Here is a 23,608-nt window from a genome sequence, read left to right as displayed (position 1 = left end):
GAGATCGGTAACGATCCCGTGAGTAGTCGCGATTCTTTTTTTTTTTTTTTCTGCGCTGAATGGCTGTAACCAACATGTTTTTGTTAGCAACAACGAATTGCATGCACTGCATCAATTTTAAAGCATTTAGTTACTACAATTCATTAACATAAGGGCGGATATCATACATATGGTTTTTTTTTTCTTCTCAACTAATATACATATTACTTGTTTGATGTCCTTTGAGAGGTCTCTAATAATCATCATCATCCTCTTCTTTCATTCTCTTCTTCTCATTCTTACTTCTTCTCTTTTTCTTTTTTTCTTCTTCTTTTCTTCTTTCTTCTCTTCTCTTCTTCTTCTTCTCTTCTTCTTCTTCTTCTTCTTCTTCTCTTCTTCTTCTTCTTCTTCTTCTTCTTCTTCTCTTCTTCTTCTTCTTCTTCTCTTCTTCTTCTTCTTCTTCTTCTTCTTCTTCTTCTCTTCTTCTTCTTCTTCTTCTTCTTCTTCTTCTCTCTTCTTCTTCTTCTTCTTCTTCTTCTTCTTCTTCTTCTTCTTCTTCTTCTTCTTCTTCTTCTTCTTCTTCTTTATACCCCCCCCCCCCACAGCTGCACTTAGAAATAATAATAATGTTCCAAGTGTCTTGAAACGAGCGAAATAATTTCAGCGGCCCCAGCCTCCGCCCTACCGTCGTATACCCATCCCTTTACCGACCCTTCATGATTGTAGCGATGAATCGAGTAGAAACACAACCCTTTAAAAGCGAGTCTTGAATTTGTTCCAAATCAAAATATCGACCATTGTTAACATCGGGCTCTAAACCGAGGACATAAAACCATTTTCACGTAGGAATCAGCTGAGTTAAATAGAGAAGAAAAAAAAAAGGGGGGGGGGGGCGTATTATTTCATATAGAGCAATATCCATTTCATGTACTCTAAGTGCTTTACATGAGGTCCCAAGTCAACGGCGACGTTTGACATGTAAGACGAGACTCGCGCCTATGAGGCGTGATGTTACAATACTTTTTGTTTGACAGAGAACGACGTAACTGATCAGTAGTTCTTGTTGTTGTTGTTGTTGTGGTCTAGCATAAGGCTCGTGGATCCGGAATATATCCTGATATAGAAATTGCTTGCTACCCATTAGATATCGGGTTTGTATATATTGCAAAGTACTTTCCTCCAGATCTAACAGCTACTCAATCGCTGTTATCCTGCAATAAATAAATAAAATATCGGCTGTACCCGTGAGCGATACCAGTCCTCTGGTGAAGCAAAATAAATGCTATCTACTCTCTATCAATCCACCCGAACGATCGGCTATTCCCGGTGTAATCGAACCCTGTCTGTAACGTGTTAATAGTAGTAGTCGTAGTGTAAATGGATCGATAGGAGGGGAAGGGGCTGATAGCTCTGAGATAATGGTGATGATAATAATAGAGTATACTGGCGTGCTCGAAGAAGAGAAAAATAAAAATAAACCCAACAAAACTACACTTTTTAAACATTTTGGCCAGAAAACTCGTCCTTCAAATATCGATCGATTAAATTAACCCTCGTCTTTGTTAAAAATTTTCAAACATGGGACTCCGAGGAGACTTCAAGTAATCCCAGGTTTGATAGTTTTTGACAAGATGAGGGGCGTTTTAATCGATAGCTAATTTGAAGGACGAGTTTTTTTTTGTTTTAACAAGAAATATAAAAAATTAAAATGTGTTTTTATTATCAGAGTTCGGCAGTATAATATAGGCTATACTGACCTACTCAGGAGAGACCCATATTTTTTAAAAAATGGTCAGAAAACTCGTCCTTCAAATATCGATCGATTTAATTTATTTGACCCTCATCTTGGAAAAAAAACTCTCGAAGTCCCAGGTTTGAGGGGTTTTGCCAAGATATGTCATTTAAATCGATCGATATTTGTAGCACGAGTTTTCTGGCCAAATTTTTTAATATGTGGGTTTTTCCAGAGTACCGTAGTGTAGGGCTTGGTGGGTGGGGGTGTGAGTAGACCGAATGGCAGGAGAGAGAGAGAGAGAGAGAGAGAGAGAGAGAGAGAGAGAGAGAGAGAGAGAGAGAGAGAGAGAGAGAGAGAGAGAGCGGGGGTGGGCGTGGATTGGTTGTTAATCAATGTTGTGATGTCCAGGGAGACCAAAACACTTACATACTACATAGATACTATTTACGTTGCACGTTACGTTCATAATCGGACAATTTGTGGGTTTCGATCGAAATGCCTGGAGTGGAAACGTGTTTTAAAAAAATTCAGCCTTTCTCGGCTGGGGGGTCCAACCTCAAAGCTGGAGGGAGATCTTGGGTACCGATCGCAAGTTGATGCATGCAGATTTGTGTGGGTGTGGGTGTGTGTTTGCGGGGGGGGGGGGGGGGGGGGGGGTGTATTAACTTTTTTTTTTTCCGATTTGCCAGACATTGTTTTATACAATACACACCTTCTCATATATTTATATTACAATGTGAATTTAATGTAAGCTGCAAGCTTCAATTTAATATACCAAAACAGATAAAATGGACGTTTCGGATTTTCCATTTATCAATGGAATAGGATGGATGAAACACTACAAACGAATGAGATAATGTGGTAGTGGCGTTGTTAAACGTCCATTTTATCTGTTTTCGTATATTAAATTGAAGCTTACATTAAATTTCACATTGTTAATTTCTCGAGCTTCGAGCAGCGACATTTACATTTCTTTTTCGTCTGGCACTAGGAATTGCATTGCTTTGTCTTTGACAGAAAAAGGGAAACGGGGCGGGGAAGGGGAACAGGGGTTAAAATGAGGAGACCTCAATAGTTAGTGAAGTAAAGCAGTATAAAACATGACCATTTCGGGTACAGACCTTTCGTCACCAATCCAGCATTAACGTGAAATCACAATTTAAACAAACAATTAAACTATCTCACTTCTTATGACATGAGCACCAAGTGTCAATTCTTATATTTTACCCCAACAGATCCATAATACCCCCTCTCTCTCTCTCTCTCTCTCTCTCTCTCTCTCTCTCTCTCTCTCTCTCTCTCTCTCTCCCTCCCCCTCACCCCCCCTCCCCCATTCCCTATATCTGCTTTCCAACATGCTTTCTCTCTTTGTCTTGTATTGGGATTACTTGGTTTTGTCCAGGTCCTGGCTGGGAGGGAAGCAGTCAAATGTATAATTAGAATTTTGGGAGATGATACTTTTTTTCCCCTGTAAATCATCTCTCTGTTATGCACTGTATTGTTTTGTTTACATATTATATATCATTTGAGTGTATCCCTCTTAGTTGGGACCTGTGATTGTGTCTGGATGAGACCATTAGGTGATCTCAAACTAAGTACTTTGGCAGTGTGCTCTTGGGGTCTACATCTATTTCCAATTCCCCTTTGTCTTACCTTTTCTTGTGTACTTGAATTGTAATTCTAGAACTTTTTACTATTCCATTTTCTTCCTTTTTACTGGCGTTGATATGACCTTGGTGTGTTGCAAGCGCCGTAAAACCCTTAAAAAACACAACAACTCTCTCTCTCTCTCTCTCTCTCTCTCTCTCTCTCTCTCTCTCTCTCTCTCTCTCTCTCTCTCTCTCTCTCTCTCTCTCTCTCTCTCTCTTTCTCTCTCTCTTTCTTTCTCTTTCTATATGTCTGTCTCTGTCTCTCTTTCACTTCTCACTTCCTCACTCTCATACACACACACCCTCGAATACACACTCCTCACCATTCCGCATCCCCACCCCTATCAAACCGGATTTTCTACAAATCCACACTTTCCATGTACATGTGTATCCACGCACAACACAGACAAACACACACACACACACACACACACACATATATATAACTCATTTCAAACTGTAACAACCAACTAGCTGTCCCTTTCTTGCCTATTTTCCAACGTTCAATAGATGAACAGAAAATCCCAATTATATGGAAAACATCGACTATAATTCCAGTAGCCAAAAAAAAATCCACCACCTCAGCTGAATGATTATAGACCTGTTGCTTTAACATCAATTATTATGAAATGTCTGGAAAAAATTCTGAAAAGAGAGCTGTTGCAATTTATATATGACCAACACATACTTGATCCATATCAGTTTGCCTACCAACAAAATCTTAGTGTGGAAGACGCACTCCTCACAGTGATGCATTCAATATCAAATCACTTGGATGTTTCACCCGCCAACTACTGCCGAATCCTATACGTCGATTTTTCGTCTGCCTTTAATGCCATGAAAACCAACATATTAATCAGTAAACTGCATGCTCTAAACCTTCCCCATTACCTCATCAACTGGTATAACAACTTTCTCATCGATCGCCCCCAACATGTCAGAGTAGGCTCAAATATATCATCAGTAAAAACTCTTTCAAACGGATGCCCACAAGGGTGTGTAAGCTCACCTCTACTTTACATCCTCTATACAAACGATTGTGTGGCTAGCTTTGATAACTGCCAACTCATCAAGTATGCTGATGACACCGCAATACTCGGCCTGCTCAATGATTCCGTCTCCGAATTTAAATACACTGAGCAAGTTAGTAAATTCAGCAAATGGTGTGCCGATAACTGTCTAGAGCTCAATGTAACAAAAACAAAGGAACAACTGTTTGATCACAGAAAAATAGGAAAAAGATCAAGACAAATAACAAAAATTAACAATCAGGCGGTTGAAACTGTTGAAACGTTTAAATACCTTGGTGTAATTATAGATAACAGTCTAAGATTTGAATCGCACACCAACAATGTCATCAAAAAATGTAACCAGCGCTCGTATATACTCAGAAAATTAAGGTCTTTCAATGTGAACAGAAAGACCATGATACAAATCTACAAGTCATTAATATTGAGTATCGTTTCGTTTGGCATCACAACGTGGTATGGAAGCTGTGGAACAAAAGAAAAATCCAAACTACATAGAACCCTCAGAGAGGCTTCAAAAATAATTAACAAGGACCTTAGAAGCCTTGACACAACTTATATTAATGCAGTTGAGAAGAAATCTTTTAACATTATCAACGAAAAGAGGCATCCGCTGAACGAAAAATTCCAACTTCTGCGCTCCGGAAGACGGTATCTAGAAGCAAAATGTCGGACAAATCGACATAAGACAACCTTCATTCCAACCGCCATAAAATTAATTAACAAATCTTCTGTGGAAAAATGAGACAACCAATGAAAATAACGAGAAGCAGTGTCGTGAATCATCATCATCGACATTGCCGCCGTCGTTATCATCAGCATCATCATCATCATCATCATTATCGTAGTCATCATCATCATCATCATCATCATCATCATCATCATCATCATCATCATCACAATCATTGCCATCTTCTTCTTAATATAAGACACTATATTTATAATATGGTTATCTGCTGTCCCAGCAAATATATCGTATCGTTCTATCTGTCTGTGTGTGTGTCTGTGTGTATGTATATATGTATGTATGTATGTATGTATGTATGTATGTATGTATGTATGTATGAATGTAGGCATGCATATACGATGATATGCTGGTTTGTATGTATGTCTGCATGTATGTATGTATGTATGTATGTATATGTGTTTGTATGTACGCTCATTTCTTTTGTATACATGTGTAGAAACAATGTGCAAGCGTGTATGTTCGTGTATGGCTGTGTCTGTATTTGTAAATGTGTTGATGTTCATACCATGAACCAAACTGAGCATTGTTTACCTCACATGAATTGCCTTTAATTTGGACAATAAAGATTATTATTATTATTATTATTATTATTATTATTATATATATATATATCGCCCTGATCTAAACATTCTTAATCTAATTAAGACAGCTACCGTACAAATAAAAGAAGGTGAAACAGAAGAAAATAAAAGAAGATAACATAAATATCATCGCTCTGACATGCCTTATACCTGACGGCGTAGGTAGGAAAGGTAAGTAGTCCTTCAGAGCCGTGAAGTCCGCGGAGCCTTAGTTTATCAAAGTTTCTATATAATAACGTGAAACGGACAATGATAATATAGCAATTGCTTGTTACTCTTTAGAGTGGGTGCTAGTCCGTCGCGAAGTGCTTTCGACCAGATCTAACAGATCCGAACTTGGGTTGTATACGGTGCAATATCCACTGAACGTGCCCAGAGGGTCCCTGACCAACAGCGACTAGTAACATGTAGAACGAGACTCAACGCCGTCAATGGCCAGGTACTCATTTTCCACCTGAGTACGGTGAGAGAGTTAAGAGCCATTTCCAAGGACTCAGCTTTGCGCCAGAGCGAGGCTTCAACGCATGACCTTCCGATCCGAATACGAGTGAAGTGATAATGGATCTTGATGTAGTGGGCTGTTTTTAAAAATAGAGCTACCCGCAAATTTAGCTTCCTATGTGTGGGTGGCTAGTTTTAACTGCTCGAGGAGTTTGAGAGAGAGAGAGAGAGAGAGAGAGAGAGAGAGAGAGAGAGAGAGAGAGAGAGAGAGAGAGAGAGAGAGAGAGAGAGAGAGAGAGACGTGTGGATTAGAATGATAGAACGGATAACTGAACATAACGCAATAGGAATAGGAGGAGGGAGTGACAGGAGAAATGCCGTGTTTGTCTGAGTTGGAATATTTACCCACGATCCTGGTCGTCACAAGGCCGATGACATCAGCAATCAATATAGTCTGTGTGCGTGGATGGAAACTATAATATTATCCTCTCTCTCTCTCTCTCTCTCTCTCTCTCTCTCTCTCTCTCTCTCTCTCTATATATATATATATATATATATATATATATATATATATATATATATATATATATATATATATATTATCTTTTCTTTCTTTCTCTGATTATTTTATTTTGAAATTTAATTATTTTATATATTTATTTAATTTTAATCCATGTCTTGTCGCCCACGCTACTGCTTAATGCTTAATAAATATCTTACTGTCAATTTTTCTTTCTGCAGCCTTGTGTATTTCTCTTTACTTTCCCTGTCCCTGCCCTTTTCCCACTCTTTCCTATGTCTTTCTTTCTATCTGTCTATCTGATCTATCAATGTCTATTTATCCATGTCTATCTATCTCTCTCTCTCTCTCTCTCTCTCTCTCTCTCTCTCTCTCTCTATATATATATATATATATATATATATATATATATATATATATATATATATATATATATATCCATCCATCCATTCACGTTCAGTCACCCCCCCCCCCAACCCAGGAAAGAAAAAAAAAACAAAACAAACAAAATGTAACCGACGGTCTAGGTCTGGGATGATCCCCACGCCGAAAACTGAAAATTTAATTTTAAAGGCAAACACTCTAAAACTGCAATGATAATAGTGGTGGGGATGGCTGATGATGGCCGGCGATAATATGTGCGGCTATATGGTCTAGTGGTATGACACTCACTTTCGGACCGGAAGGTCCTGGGTTCGAGCCTCGCTCGGCGCATAGTTGAGTCATTGGAAAAGGCTCTTTACTCACATTCTCTCATCGTACTCAGGTGTAAAATGAGTTCCTGGCCGTTAACAGCGTTGTCTCTGCCGGAAATTTAAAAAAAAAATTGTATAATCGCCTAGCAGGCGTCATGTCTCGTGCTCTATATGTTGCGCGTGACTGTTGGTCAGGGATACCTTGTAAAGCGCTTTGAGCACGTTTAGTGGATATTGCGCTATATATATATATATATATATATATATATATATATATATATATATATATATATATATATATATATATACTGTTTTTTTGTTGTTTTTTTTTTTGTTTGGGTTTTTAAAAAAATGTTTCTTATAATTTTGATTTAAACTCCAATCCCCCCAATCCGAGCTATATCCCCACATATTACCGGGTGGACGTGACGGGTCACTCACTCATTTCAATCAATATCATTTCTTTAGAAAAAAAAACTGCAAGTAAGGGGAGTGGGAAATGAAATCAAACGAATGTGGCAGGCCAAGGGAGGTAAAAAGAAAACATAAGAAAGTGGAATGTGCCTATTTATAGGCGTGACGCCGAAGAAAGGGAAGTTGGGGTTAAAGGTGACGGAATAGGAGAGAGAAAAAAAATGGACGGTGGGGTATATTTATAATATTATGAGGTCATGGCACTAGGGAAATAGGGCACATCTAGTGACTGCTGCTGCTGTTCTCTCTCTCTCTCTCTCTCTCTCTCTCTCTCTCTCTCTCTCTCTCTCTCTCTCTCCCCGCCCTTATTTCTATCTATCTTCCTCATCCTCCGTTTCTTTGTTGAGTTGCGTCGAGTAGCAATTCATTAATCCTCTCATTAAAAGCAAAATGCCATTCTTAAAGAACCACTCACCACACACGGCACCGTCATCACCACACATGCATGTAGGCGCTCACACACACCCATCTTTCCGTTAGCACACACACACACACACACACACACACACACGGATTAAAGAAAATAACATAGCAAACAGAACGAGCGAAAAACAAACTTACTTAACGCTCTTTTAAAATATTATTTTGATTTGTTTTTTGTTTTGTTATGCATGCGCCCCCCCCCCCCCCCCCCCCCCCCCCCCCCAACTTCCTTCTGTTATTGACTGCTGATTACTGTTAGAAAGTCACTAGAGACGCAGGTGAATACTTCCAGCTTTCTTTCTCTATCTCTATCTCTTTCTTTCGTTTCGTTTTTACAAACAGTTATGTTTTTTTCTTTCTTCTCTTATTTATTTATTTATTTATTTTTATTTTTTTTTGGTGTTCAGATATTTAGTTTTGCCCGTTTAGAAGGATCAAAAGAAAGTAAGAAAGACAAAAAAGGTATTTGCAATCTATGTGGGAAATATAAAATCCCAGAAAACTTGGAAGGACTATGTACATTGGTATAGCGCCTTTTCACGGATTTATCTTGCTAGATGCGCTTAACAATGTCTTATTTCCCCCAGATTTCATTTCCTCCCGTAAGTGGCATTTGGTCTCTATGCTTATATTATCTATATTTTTTAAAGTATTTTATTAATAAAGTATTGTACCCCTCCAATGACCTACCTCACTTCTATTATATTCTATCAAAATGTATTTTATTTTCCTTCCAATTGGATACAATAGTCTGATGTCACGCCGCCCGGCGGCCATCTTGGTTCTAAACAAAGAAAATCATTACTTTTTATTCTTCATGCTGGCTAGAACTTTTCATATGTCTTGTGATCAGAATGTGTAAAAGTCAAAACATGATCAAATTTATGTGTTTGTTTTTTTCTCCTCTGGATACGCTTTTATGCTCGTCGGAGAAATATTTCATACGGGCGTCCGCCATTGTTCCGATAGTTTAGAGCCAGTGTTACTAAGTTACCATACGTCATTAGGAAGGTAGTGACGTTACGATTGTTGAAGAGTATAAGATTTGTTATTCAGAATCAGATAGATGATAACCAAGGAATTACAGGGTTTCCATTCCCTCCACACGCTCGATAATTCATTCAATTAATATTAATTTGGGAATTTGGATTGTTGCTGATGTTGAGAATATGATTTTTGGAGGGAATATATGAGAAAGATCAGTCTAAATACTGGGAAAATTATGACACACCTTTTTAATCGGTTGGGTTTGGTTGGCAGGTCTGCATTTGGTGGCGATCTACTTACTGGTGCTGTGTATCATGTCTGCAGTCGTAGTGTAGTCCCGTAGCCATCGTTAACTTATAGCCCGACACTGACCAAAGAATGACGTCAAAAGACAAGTCTTTGGCCACAAAAGAAAACAAATCGTGGGTTGCATTCAATAGTTCAACCAATCAAATAGCTTGTTTCCTTGAGCTCTACTAACGAAAACTCACCAGAAACGACACACCCCTAAAAAATAACGTCAAACTATCAGTCTTCCAGGGTTCTAGCAAGAGTTATGCATGCACTGACTTCTTTATAAAACCGTCCCCGTTATCTTGTTCAGCGCCCGAGGCGTACGTAGGGGAAGCCAATTACCCGCCCATCAGAGAATTTATTTGAGGGCCAATGGAGCTGACGATTGATAGCCTGGGTGTGTGATCGTAGCCATCGTTAACTTATAGCCTGCCACAGACCAAAAAAAAATATTTGGCCACAAAAGAAAACAAATCTTTGATTTGTATTCAACAGTTCAACCAATGGGATCACTTTTTTTCCCCTTGAGCTCTACTAACAACTCACTAGGCGCTGCACAAACCTAAAGAAAATGACGCCAAACTATGTCTTAGAGGTTCGTGTCAGGCTATAAGTTAACGATGGCTACAGCTTTATAATGCTTACGTACGGTCTGAGGCGAGACGGCATGGATTAAAAGGGGCGCTATTAAATTTCTAAAGCTCAACTTGGCATATCTCCTTGCATTCATTGTACCAACTGGAGTCGTTGCGAATTATAAACATTACTACATCATGTAAATAGACCTGTCATATCGTTATTAAGCCAACACCTGGCGATATGGGTAGTCATTGGAAATCGAATTTATTCCTCATGTTTTAATTTTTTTTTTTTTTTTATTCCCATTTAGTTATTTAATAACTTCGATTGTACAGCGCCTACTATTGTTGGTGGTGGATTTGGGATGCCGAGATCGCTAATGTCCATCCCAGACCGTGGCCTTCGTAAACTCATGGCCTGATACTGACCAACGAATGTCGTCAGAAGACTAGTCTTTGACTGTGAAAGAAAACAAATCGTGAGATGTAATCAATAGTTCAACCAATGGACCCACTTGTTTCCTTGAGCTCTACAAACGACAGCTCACCAGACGCTGCTTAAACCTAAAAAAGAACGTCAAACTGTAAGTCCTAGAGGGTTCTAGTGTCAGGCTATATGTTAACGATGGCTACGGCCTGATATATTAGCCATCGTTAAGTTATAGCCTGACACTGAAACCCAAAAAGACTGGCATTTTGACGTCATTATTTGGTTTTTGCACCGCCTAGTGAGTTGTCGTTAGTAGTGCTCATGGAAACAAGTGGTCCCATTGGTTGAACTATTGAATACAATTCACGATTTGTTTTCTTTGTGGCCAAAGACTGGCATTTTGACGTCATTTTTTGGTCAGTGTCAGGCTATATAAGTTAACGATGGCTACGCTGATACTGACCGACAAATGACGTCAAAAGACTAGTCTTTGACAACAAAAGAAAACAAATCGCGACTTGTATTCAACATTCAAATATGGATCACCTGTTTCCTTGGCCACTACTAAAGACAACTCACTAGGCGGTCCACAGACCTAATAATGACGTCAAAATATGGGTCTTAGTGGGTTTTAGCGTAGCCATCGTTAAGTTAGAGCCTGGCACTGAAACCCCAAAAGACTGGCATTTTGACGTCATTATTTTGTTTTTGCACCGCCTAGTGAATTGTCGTTGATAGTGCTCATGGAAACAAGTGATACCATTGGTTGAATACAACTCACGATTTGTTTTCTTTTGTGGCCAAAGACTGGCATTTTGACGTCATTTTTTGGTCAATGTCGGGCTTCAAGTTAACGATGGCTACACCGGGGCACCACTTGATGTTGATGGCCATTGTTATTGGTCACCACAACAGGCTTGCCAATCAGTATGAGTTCTCATTTTTGAATACGCTTTGAGGTCCAAAATATAATATATGGGAACGTTGATGAAAGTATGATAAATGCAAAAATATCAACAGTTTGTAACAAGAGGGGGGGGGGGGGGGGTGATAAAAGTGGAATAGATGAAGGTCATGCAGTGATGCCAAAACTCCGGTTTCACCGGAAAAAACTCCGGTCTGGAGCAAAAAATTCCGGGCTCCGGGCAACTTCTGTCAAATTCCGGTGAGGTCAATTTGTTAAAAGGATACCTTCCCCCCCCCCCCCCCCCCCCCCCCCCCCCCCCACCCCCAATCACCAAATCTTCATCACTGCCTCTAGTATTACAACCATCATCACTACCACTAGTACTGCAACCACCACCACCACCACATCATCATCAGTACTACAACCACCACCACCTCTACATCATCATCACTACCACTACCACAACTACTATCACTATTACAATCACCACCACATCATCATCACTACCAGTACTACTACAACCACTACCACCACATCATCATCACTACAACTACTACAACCAAATCGTCATCACTACCACTACTACTGCAACCACCACTACCACATCATCATCAATACCACTACTACTACAACCACCAGTATCACATCATCACCACCACTACTACTACAATCACCACTACCACATCATCACGACCTCTACTACTACAACCACCACCACCACATCATCATCACTACCACTACTACTACAACCACCACCAACACCATTACATCGTCATTACCACTACCACTACAACCACCAACACCACATCATCATTACCACTACTACAACCACCACCACCACATCATCACTACCACTACTACTACAACCACCACCACCACCACTTCATTACTACCACTACTACTACAACCACCACCACCACTTCATTACCACTACTACTACAACCACCACATCATCATCAGTACCACAACTACTACTACAACCACCACCACCACCACATCATCATCACTACCACTACCACAACTACCATCACTATTACAACCACCACCACATCATCATCACTACCACCACTACTACTACAACCACCAAAACATCATCATCACTACTACTACTACAACCACGACAACCAAATCGTCATCACTACCACTACTACTGCAACCACCACCACCACATCATCACTAGCACTACTACTACAACCACCACCGCCACATCATCATTACCACTACTACTACTACTACAACCACCACCACCACATCATCACTAGCACTACTACTACAACCACCACCACCATTACATCATCACTACCACTACTATTGTAACCACCACCACCACATCATCATCACTGCAACTACCACTACTACTACAACCACCACCACCACATCATCACTACCACTACTACTACAAGTACCACCACCACTTCATCTTCATCACTACCACCACCACTGTTACTACAACCACCACCACCACATCATCATCACTACCACTACTACTACAACCACCATCACCACCGCATCATCATCACTACAACTACTACTACTACTACTACTACTACAACAACCACCACTTCATCATCATCATCACTACCACTACTACTACAACCATCATCACCACATCATTATCATGAGCACTACTACTACAACCACCACCACGACCACATCATCACTACCACTACAACCACCACATCATCATTACCACTACTACTACTACTACAACCACCACCACCACCACAATTATCATCACTACCATTTGTACTACAACCACCATCACCACCACATCAACAACACTACCACCACTACTACAACCACCACCACATCCAACAACTACTACTTCAACCACCACCACCACCATATCATCATCACTACCACTACAACTACAACCACTATCAGATCTTCATCATCACTACTACTATTACTACAACCACCAACACCACATTACCACCAGTAGTACAATCTCTACCATTAGGTTTCGGCCCTTTACTTCATTTGAAATAAGGAAACTTTGGGATTGTATTTGGCATTGTGTTTATGTATCATTATGTAATTCTAATGTTATCTATTTAGAACTATACATTATGTAAACACAATATCAAATACCATTCGAATTCCTTTTTCTTGTGTGCGGAAATTCCTCTTTCGGCATTGAAATTCCTACGAGTGGTGTCTGAAACTCCTGTGAGCCAAATTTAAAGTTGGCGTCTCTGGTCATGAAATACCGTCTCCACCTAGATGAGAAACTGAGGAGCCAGACTGTCATTGGAATTGCAGGAATTTCCTCCTGTCTACCAGCTTGGTAAATCTATATAAATTCGGCGAATGTTAAATTTGAAATTTTGGGTGTTTGCACATGTTAAAAATATGATTTTTTGGGGTAAAAATATGAGAAAATTAGCATAAATATTAGAAAAATACGATAATCCTGTACAAATGGTTGGGGCTGGTTGGCAAGTCTGCCACAAACTACTACTACTACTACTACTACTACTACTACTACTACTACTACTACTACTACTACTACTACTACTACTACTACTACTACTACTCAACTACTACTACTACTACTCAACTACTACTACTACTACTACACTACTACTACTACTACTCATACTGCTACTACTACTACCTACACTACTCTACTCTACTACTACTCCTACTATTACTATTACTATTACTATTACTACTACCACTACTACTACTACCACTACTACCACTACTACTTCTCTGATTCGTGGAATTTCGCGGTATGACATTAATAAATAATGATGACGTGTGTAGCGCATTGACACGTTCGTGTCACGCTCAATACTTTTCACAATTTTCTACTTATATAATATTGTGAATATAGTTCAGTGTGGTGGAATAGTCAGTTTGATATTATAATGGTTTAATCGAATCCATCACTCTACTGCGACATGTGGATGAAGCTCAATTATATTATTGGTGACTCTGAACCGTTATGTCATTAAATTGTATTTGCCTTGAATGTTTTACGTACACGATTGGGTAACATCTGGTAAAAAGCAGAAAACTTTATATATAACTTATCGTTAGAAACAGCCTGATGCTGATGATTTCAACTCTTGCCTAACTCGACGTACGCTACACAGGTGGGTCTTGAGTTTATTCTATTTTAAAAAAAAATATTTAAATGTGTGAGCTTTTATATTGTACAATGCCCACTTAAATAAAAGCGCTTAAGAGGAGGTTTCAGTACAACAGCAACGCTGACCTATAGATAGTATGCGATTGGCTAAGAAGCTCATAACATTGCCATCCGGAAGTATAACGGACCAACACACAAAACTGTGTGTATCCATGAACGTTTATAGTCAGGTTAATACAGTTCAGTGAGCATTACTTATAAACGCGGATGGCAAAAAACAAAAACAAAACAATAACAAAGACCCGAGTGACGTCATCTTCGAACTATCTATAGATTGAAGTTGACGTCACTCGGGTATTTGTTATTGTTTTTTTTTCCACTCATGTTTATGAGTAGTTCTCACTAAACTGTATTGATCAGACTATAAACGTTCAAGATCACACATAGTTTTGTTTGTTGGTCCGTTATACTTCAATAGGTATCACTCACACATGTTGTCCGAAGTGAGCAAAATTGGGGGCTAATAATCTTGCCAAATATAAAAGAGAAGAAATAATAATAATAATAATAATAATAATAATAATAATAATAATAATAATAATAATAATAGTAATAATAATAATAATAATAATAATAATAATAATAATAATAATAATAATAATAATAATAATAATAATAATAATAAAAGAACCAAACAAAAACGAAAGCGTCTGAAGTGTCTGTCGTGACTAGAACCCACTTTTAAGCACTCGGCCACCTCGCCCCCTTTCTCTCGGCCAAGGCCTAAGAATATTCTTGGGTCTATAAAATCCCAATCAAACTTCAACTTACAGCAGGTAAGTCTCGTTTAATTTTCTAATTAAAAAGAACAACCCGAACGTTTATGAAGCGCATTTATTTCCGCTGATTCGCCGTGCTCAACGAATATGGGCTGCATTCGTCGCTTCATTCATTCGTGCTTCATTCATACTTTGGTCTGGGTTAAGATAAACATTGATGACTGTTTGGTGTGTAGCAGTGCTGATTTGAGCCGATTTATTATGAATGAAGCGCATTTATTTCCGCTGATTCGCCGTGCTCAATGAATATGGGCTGCATTCGTCGCTTCATTCATTCGTGCTTCATTCATACTTTGGTCTTGGTTAAGATAAACATTGATGACTGTTTGGTGTGTAGTAGTGCTGATTTGAGCCGATTTATTTATGAATTGGGTTGACCCTGCGTATCATCTTTCGTCATCACGTTTTAATGTCACCATGACGCATACGTGTTTATGTAATTAAATCATTTAAAAATCACTGTTATTGGCATTAAGATTTAATAACCATAGAGTCTCTCTCTCTCTCTCTCTCTCTCTCTCTCTCTCTCTCTCTCTCTCTCTCTCTCTCTCTCTCTCTTATATATATATATATATATATATATATATATATATATATCTATCTATCTATCTATCTATCTATCTATCTATCTATCTGTCTGTCTGTCTGTCTGTCTGTCTGCCTGTATGTCCGTCCGTCCGTCCATCCATCCATCCATCCATCCATATAAGAATTTTTAGGGAGTACTTTAAAACACCGACACCAGATAATCTCTCCAAAATGGTCTTTTGTGAGATCGATGACCCAGAATGGAACCATCATTAAAGTTCCAACTCTTCCTTTCTTCCAACAATCCCAACTAACCTAACCCCTGCATGTGTGTGTGTGTGTGTGTGTGTGTGTGTGTGTGTGTGTGTCTGTGTGATGTCATTGGTATCTAGTGCCATGCACTGCCAATAACTAATTACGAGATCGATTACAAAACATATCTCTCTCTCTCTCTCTCTCTCTCTCTCTCTCTCTCTCTCTCTCTCTCTCTCTCTCTCTCTCTCTCTCTCTCTCTTCTTCACACAAGCAGTTTTTTTCCCCACTTTTTTTTCACCGTTTTTATTTTCTTTAAAGTTCAATGATTTCGCGATTCGGTCCTCACCCCACCCGGCACGTGTCCCTCAAGGGAGCCGTCGCGATTGTCGCGCGCGTGTGTGTGTATTGTGTATCTGCCAAATAGCGAATGGGCGAGTCCATTCTTTGTTTACGCTAGGGGGGGATGACACGGATGTCAATTCTGTAGGTACTGTTTATTTACCGCTCGTCACCTTTTCATATTTACTTTGATTGTCAGATGGCATTTGTCTATTATTAGATGAGAACTCACATACACACTTCAGAACTGCCAACTCTTTCGATTTGATCGGGAAATTCGCGATATTTGTTCTTATTCCTAATTTACATCTATTTTCACGATTTTGGAAAAAAAATTATTTCAGAAAAGTCCTTCTTGTCCTCCCCCCCCCCCCTCTTCTTCTTCTTCTTCTTCCTCTTTTCTTCCCCCTTCTCCTCTTCCTTTCCTCCCCCTCCTCCTCGTCGTCGTCATCATCATCATCACCACCACCACAGATTTGCCCAATAATTCTCCCTAATTTTGATTTTTAAAAGTTGGCAGATTTGGATCATAATTTCATTGGGATATTGATTTTTTAATACATATTTTTTTTTTTAATTTTATTTATTAAAGATTTATTATTAACAAAATGAAATGAATTTGCAGGTTTATTTGGATTATATTCACGGTTTTACCATGCTGTGTCGGCTTCACAAGGCCACACAATGTCATCCTCCAGGATTCCGCTGAAACAGATGTCCAGCTCAAATTATATTACCATGAGTTGGCTGTTATGCGTCCCTTTTTATGTTTTCAGTTTATTGTCATAAAGTTTCTATTGATGGAGTGAACACACAAACAGAATACAAGTATTCCACAGCCAGTCACACTTGGATTCTGTACAAATAACATTTTAAAAAAAAGAATGACACTTCATCAATTCCAAATTTTCTCTTTGTTCGCATATTCACCATTTTGGGGTAATTCCACACCCATAATGACAAGCATACAAAAACGAGAATGAAGCAATCAGGAGCAATAATTGAGGTCTGAAATGAACACATCAACAATCTTTGTAGACTGTGACATGAGACCAGCAGGCTTAGGCGAGGGTCCCGATAGCTCAGTTGGTAGAGTACTCGATTTACAATCAAAGGGACGGAGATCGATCCCTGGTGCAGTCTCGCGATTTGAGTGAGCAATAATTATCTTCTCCCATTCTGCTGTATCGTTTCTTGACATAGTCACGGATTGTTCCCCAGTTTAGGTTGTACAATTTGCAGCCCATCCCTCCAGATGTAACGAGATCGACCGGTTTCGATCTCACCAATATCTGCATGGTCATTCGACACCGCCCTTTCTTGTAATTCATCAACATGATTAGCCAATCTCTATAGAAAAAAGGAGGAAAACATGTACAGAAATCCCTTCTAAATCCAGCTCTAAAGCATGGGTAACATAAGTAACATCATGTAGGCCCACAATAAAGCTTATTATTCAAACAGTATTAATAGACTTTGGGATGATGTGCTTTTCTAAGAAAGACAGTAGTAAACTATGTTGGGGCAATTCCACATCCGCTTGGTGTGGTATTTCCCCAATACAAAAAAAAACACAAAAAAACAAAACAAAAAACAAAAAACAAAAAAAAAAAACAAAACAAAAAAAAACAAAACACACACACAAAAAAAAAACCCACAAAAAACATGGATAGGGATATAACTATTTACTTGAAATGATAACTGGAGCCTCTCTTTGTAAAATAAAACCATTGACATAGGATTTTGATTAAATATTTTCACAAAATAAGAGACGAGAAATTCGAAACCTGTAGGGTGTGGAAAGTTAAGACTTTGAACAGTATCCAATGGGTCTTTTTGTATTATTTCTGCGAAGAGCTTGATATAATGAATGTGGGTGTGGAATTAACCCGGGTGTGGGATTCCTCCCCACCTTACCCTACCTACCTGTATAGTTTTTTTTTTTTTAATTTTCTTTTCTTTTTTGTTTTGGTTTTGTTGTTGTCGTTGTTGATATGTTAGCACACTATCTGCCTACAGTCAGATACTCGTCCTTATTGAGTAGAGTAATGTTTATAAGGTGGGTCACGAAAGCTAAATTGGTAGAGCACTCGCTTTACACGCAAAGGAACCGAGATCGATCCCTGGTGCAGTCTAGATTTTTTTTTCTTACCCCCCACCGCCGTCCACCCAGCAGTGAATGGGTAGCTGAGTCTGTTAGATTTGGCGGAAAGAACTTTGCGATAGACCAGCGTCCTATCCAAAGGATTGCAAGCAATTGCTGTTGTCCATTTCACGCTATAAAAACCGGGATAAACTCCGGCTCCGTGGGCCGAATGGTTCTGACGGATTACTTTTTGTCCTCCGAGGGCACATCGTCAGAGCCATAATTCTACTCTTCGGGTTTCTATCCTTGGTCGATACAAAGTAAGCCACCGAATTTTAATTTTATTAAATTGTTGTTGTTTTTTTTTGTTTGTTTGTTTTTTTTTTGTTTGTTTTTGTTTTTGTTTTTTTTGTATTTTGAATTGTATAATTTGTTATTTTTGACTTTTCTTTAAATTGTATTTTAAAAAATCGTTAGTCGTTAAAATACAAATTAAAATGAACAAATAGATATTAAAAAATGAATGAGTTAATAAATGATAGATAGATAAATAGATAAATGCATGAATTATTAGATCACAAATAAATAAATAACTTCTAGTATTCGCTATCTTTTATCAACATCATGCGAGTTCTTCCCCCTTGCTGGTGAGAAGTCGCCTGTACCGTTGTCTGTGATGTTCATTGATCGATCGCTCGGTTGTGTTCCATTGATAGGGGAGGAAGGAAAAATCGAGGAAATTTGAAGAAAAAAAGAGTAGAGAAAAGAACGAACTGCGTGGGTTAAAGGGGTGGATTGGGGTGGTGGTGGCTATGATGCTGACTCACTCACCGCTGATGGTGGCAGCGGGATTGCTTCCAGCAGTAGACATCCATTCAGGATTTGCCGTTTGTTTATTTTGGTATCGAGTGGTGAAATGAGTGTCTCTGTGCGCGTACGTACTACTCGGCCTGTTATTTGCTGGGTTGGGGGGGGGGGGGGGGGGGGGTGTCTGACTGTCACTTACCTGTCGTCTGTCTATCGAATGAACACATTTTTGTCTGTCCGTCTATATGTCTGTCTGTCTCTCTATTTTTATATGTTCGTCTATTTCTTTTTTCTGTCTGCCTTTTGTATTCATTGCAGCTTCTTGCGCCATTTGTGATCCCCGACTGTCAATGTTTATGATCACCGTCTGTCTGTTTGTCTGTCTATCTATCTATCTGTTTGTCTTTTTATATGTTCCTACATTCATCTTTATATCTGCCTTGTGGATCCATTCGTGACATCTATTTATAACCCCGACTGTTAATGACCACCGCAAGTCTTTTTGTCTGCCTTTGTCAGCATATATATATATATATATATATATATATATATATATATATATATATATATATATATATACACACACACACACATCTATTTATCTCTCAGCCTTCCTTCTCTCTCTCTCTCCCTTTTATCTCTCTACTCTCTCTCTCTCTCTCGCTCTCTCTTTCTCAATGTGTCTCTCTAAACTTCATTTATTTATCTCTCACTGTCTCTTTTCTCTTCTCTCTCTCCTCTTTATCATTTACTCACTTTCTCTCTCATTCCACTGTCCTATCGTTATTTCTACCTAACCGTATTTATTGATCACCTCGGCATAGGCCTTTGTCTGAGTAGAGTTGTGCTTGTTCTATTCCCAGTTTTCACTTCAACTTCTAATTCCTGTTCTAACGTCACCACTATGGATCACAAACGCGCAAACACACACACACACACACACACACAAAACACGCAAACTCACACAAACACTCACACACACAAACGTTCAAGTGCGCGCACGTACGCACACACACACACACACACACACACACACACTCGAACCACATAGCATCTTTTCTATCTATCCATCCGTCGTCTATGTATCCGCCATCCTTCTATCTGTCTATCTATCTATCTATCTATCTATCTATCTATCTATCTATCTATCTATCTATCTATCTATCTATCTATCTATCTATCTATCTATCTGTCTGTCTGTCTGTCTGTCTGTCTCATGTCTATCTATCCATCCACCCATCCGTCTTTCGTTTATTTCCTTCTCGGCTCTAATCTCCTCCTCCTCCTCCCCCCCCCCCTTTTTTTTTTAATGGACGGTTTCAGACAGAAAAAAAAGGGGGGGGGGGGGGGGTTTTGTTGGAATAGTGTTCACGCGATCGCAGAAGGACGTTACACTTGGAGTTCCCCTTCGTATAAAGTGGCTCTCTCTTTGTTTTGTTAGAATAGTGTTCATAGGATCGCAGATGGACGTTACATTTGGAGTTCCCCTTCTTATAAAGTGGCCCTCTCTTTGTTTTGTTAGAATAGCGTTCATAGGATCGCAGATGGACGTTACATTTGGAGTTCCCCTTCGTATAAAGTGGCCCTCTCTTTGTTTTGTTAGAATAGTGTTCACGCGGTCGCAGAAGGACGTTACATTTGGAGTTCCCCTTCGTATAAAGTGGCCCTCTCTTTGTTTTGTTAGAATAGTGTTCACGCGATCGCAGAAGGACGTTACATTTGGAGTTCCCCTTCGTATAAAGTTGCCCTCTCTTTGTTTTGTTAGAATAGTGTTCACGCGGTCGCAGAAGGACGTTATATTTGGAGTTCCCCTTCGTATAAAGTGGCCCTCTCTTTGTTTTGTTAGAATAGTGTTCACGCGATCGCAGAAGGACGTTACATTTGGAAATCCCCTCGGTGTAAAACGGTCTGATCTTCTCTTTGCTTTGTCAGAATAGCGTTGTCGGGTTACATGTTTTTATTTATTACTACTGTCCGATAAATGTACGCTGTTCTGTCAAGGATATTGAAAAAAAATCTTAAGCTCGTGGAGCATGGTTTTTACTTGGGATAAGCGCGATATGTACTATAAATGTAATCTCACCCCCCCCCCCCCCTTCTCTATCTCTCTGTCTCTCTTTCTCTTCTCCCCTCCCCAACCCCCCTCTCTCTCTTTCTGTCTCTCTTTCACTCACTCTTGTCTTTCTGTCTGTCTCTCTTTCTCTCCTTCTCCCCCCCCTCTCTCTCTCTCTCTCTCTCTCTCTCTCTGTGTCTGTGTGTGTGTCCTATTCTGATTTCCCCCAATCCCTTGTCGTAACCCAAAGTATTATATTATCATAATATATTTCGACATCACTGCTGATCGATTTTCGTGATTCGAAACACCCGGTACATTTGAAATACCGCGCGTGTGTGTGTGTGTGTGTGTGTGTGTGTGTGTGTGTGTGTGTGATAATATCGTATATCTATAGCGGTCACAGTTTTATACACTGATATTATTTGTGCGTTGTTGTATCCTCTCTCTGACAGCAGCAGTTCCGTGTGCTTTACAAAGTATAATGTGGTAACGGTACGACCTTCTGCGGTGTTTTAGCGGTTTCATCATTTTGTGTGCAAGTGATCAATTAATGTTTTTTGTTTTTGTTTTTGTTTCTTTCTTTCTTTCTTTCTTTCTTTCTTTCTTTTTTTCTTTCTTTCTTTCTGAGTTCTCGCCATTTCCGTATGTTATGTATACAGGTATACGCGATGGAAGTCTTTGTGTAACATCGTTGTGGTGGTGGTTTTCATTATGTGTGGCTCTTGTTTGGATTGCAATGTTCTTGCGCGGCAGTGCAGACGTCTGTGCCTAGAAGCCAATTTCTTTTAAATCGCGTATTAAAAAACCCCAAAACAAACCAACAAAAAAAAAACCCCCAAAAAAAACAAAACAAAACAAAAAAAACAAACAAACAAAAAAAAACAACAAAAAAAAAAAAAAAACAACAAAACAATCCCAAATAAACAACAAACCATAATTTAAATTTAAAGTCTACTAGAATAGAGTCGCTATTTGATACATAATTTGCTTGACTTGATTTTTTGCCCATGACAAAAAGAAAGATAAAGATGGTCGGGTTGTTAAATTCTGATTTGACGCCTCCTTGTTTTTCGGTATTAGTTTAGTTTTTGGTCGTTTTCTTTTGATAAGGTATTATTATTATTGTTATTATTATTATTGTTATTATTATTATTATTATTATTATTATTATTATTATTATTATTATTATTAACAACGGTGTATTTGATGGATGGGCCGCTTTATTTGATTTTTTTTGTCAGGTTAAAGTGATGTTTAAAAGAAAATATTTTCGATTTCAAAAAACGGGAAATGGTAACTGGTGACAAATCAGGGAGCAGGCACTGGTGTAAAATAAACATCGTAAAAAGGTTGTATGAAACAGTGACAGACAAAGCAGAAAGAAAAATGACATTGGGGAGGGGGGGGGGGGTCTTCTTCTCCCTCCACCTTGTATTTTTCTTTCTGCTTTGGTGAAACGTTTTTATACATAGAAACCAGTCGCTTGATTTACTTACCGATTTTATTTATATATTAATTAATTAATTAATTAATTTATTTATTTTACTGCAGTAGGGGTGGCCGGATTGTTTTATTTGTATTTTTGGTTAAATTAAACCCTTCCATGACAGGTGAATTTTATGTTAGGACGTAGTCATGGTGGTATTATTAATGATTATCATTCCTGATTTTATATTGTTAATACATTATATTATTGTTATCTATATTGTGACATTTAAAAATAATTTTTTTTTTGTGTGATTTAACAAGAAATTATATCTGGCTCAAATATTTAAATAAATCGCCTTAACACATTAACCTTTTATTGTTATTGTTATTATTATTATTATTATTATTATTATTATTATTATTATTATTATTATTATTATTATTATTATTATTATTATTATGATTATTATTATTTGATATAGCCCAATATCCACAAATAGTGCTCAGAGGTGGTTTACAATAGTTATTTTTTAGTATCACACATGTTCATTCATTTGACTACAAAATTACTACAACAGTCACACACATCTTGTTTGAAATTCACATAGAATCACGATAAGCAGAATGAAAATGATCGGTTTTTATATGCCGTTTGAAGACCGGTAGACTTTCACGTTGTCAGGTTTTAGGTGGTAAAGAATTAA

The 23,608-nt window shown here is 38.5% G+C and overlaps 1 protein-coding gene across 1 annotated transcript in view; it reads left to right on the top strand.

Moving 5' to 3' along the window:
- Positions 1 to 23,608, top strand: part of LOC144959200 (uncharacterized) — a 42,287-nt gene that overhangs the window by 6,720 nt on the left and 11,959 nt on the right. The gene's annotated exons all lie outside the window — the stretch shown is intronic.

The sequence above is a fragment of the Berghia stephanieae genome, chromosome 13, assembly GCF_034508935.2.
Source record: "Berghia stephanieae isolate SIO BIC M18660-M18661 chromosome 13, UCSD_Bste_1.3, whole genome shotgun sequence".
NCBI lineage: Eukaryota > Metazoa > Mollusca > Gastropoda > Nudibranchia > Aeolidiidae > Berghia > Berghia stephanieae.
Note: the sequence above shows the minus strand (reverse complement) of the source record. Positions and strands in the feature narration are given on the sequence as shown.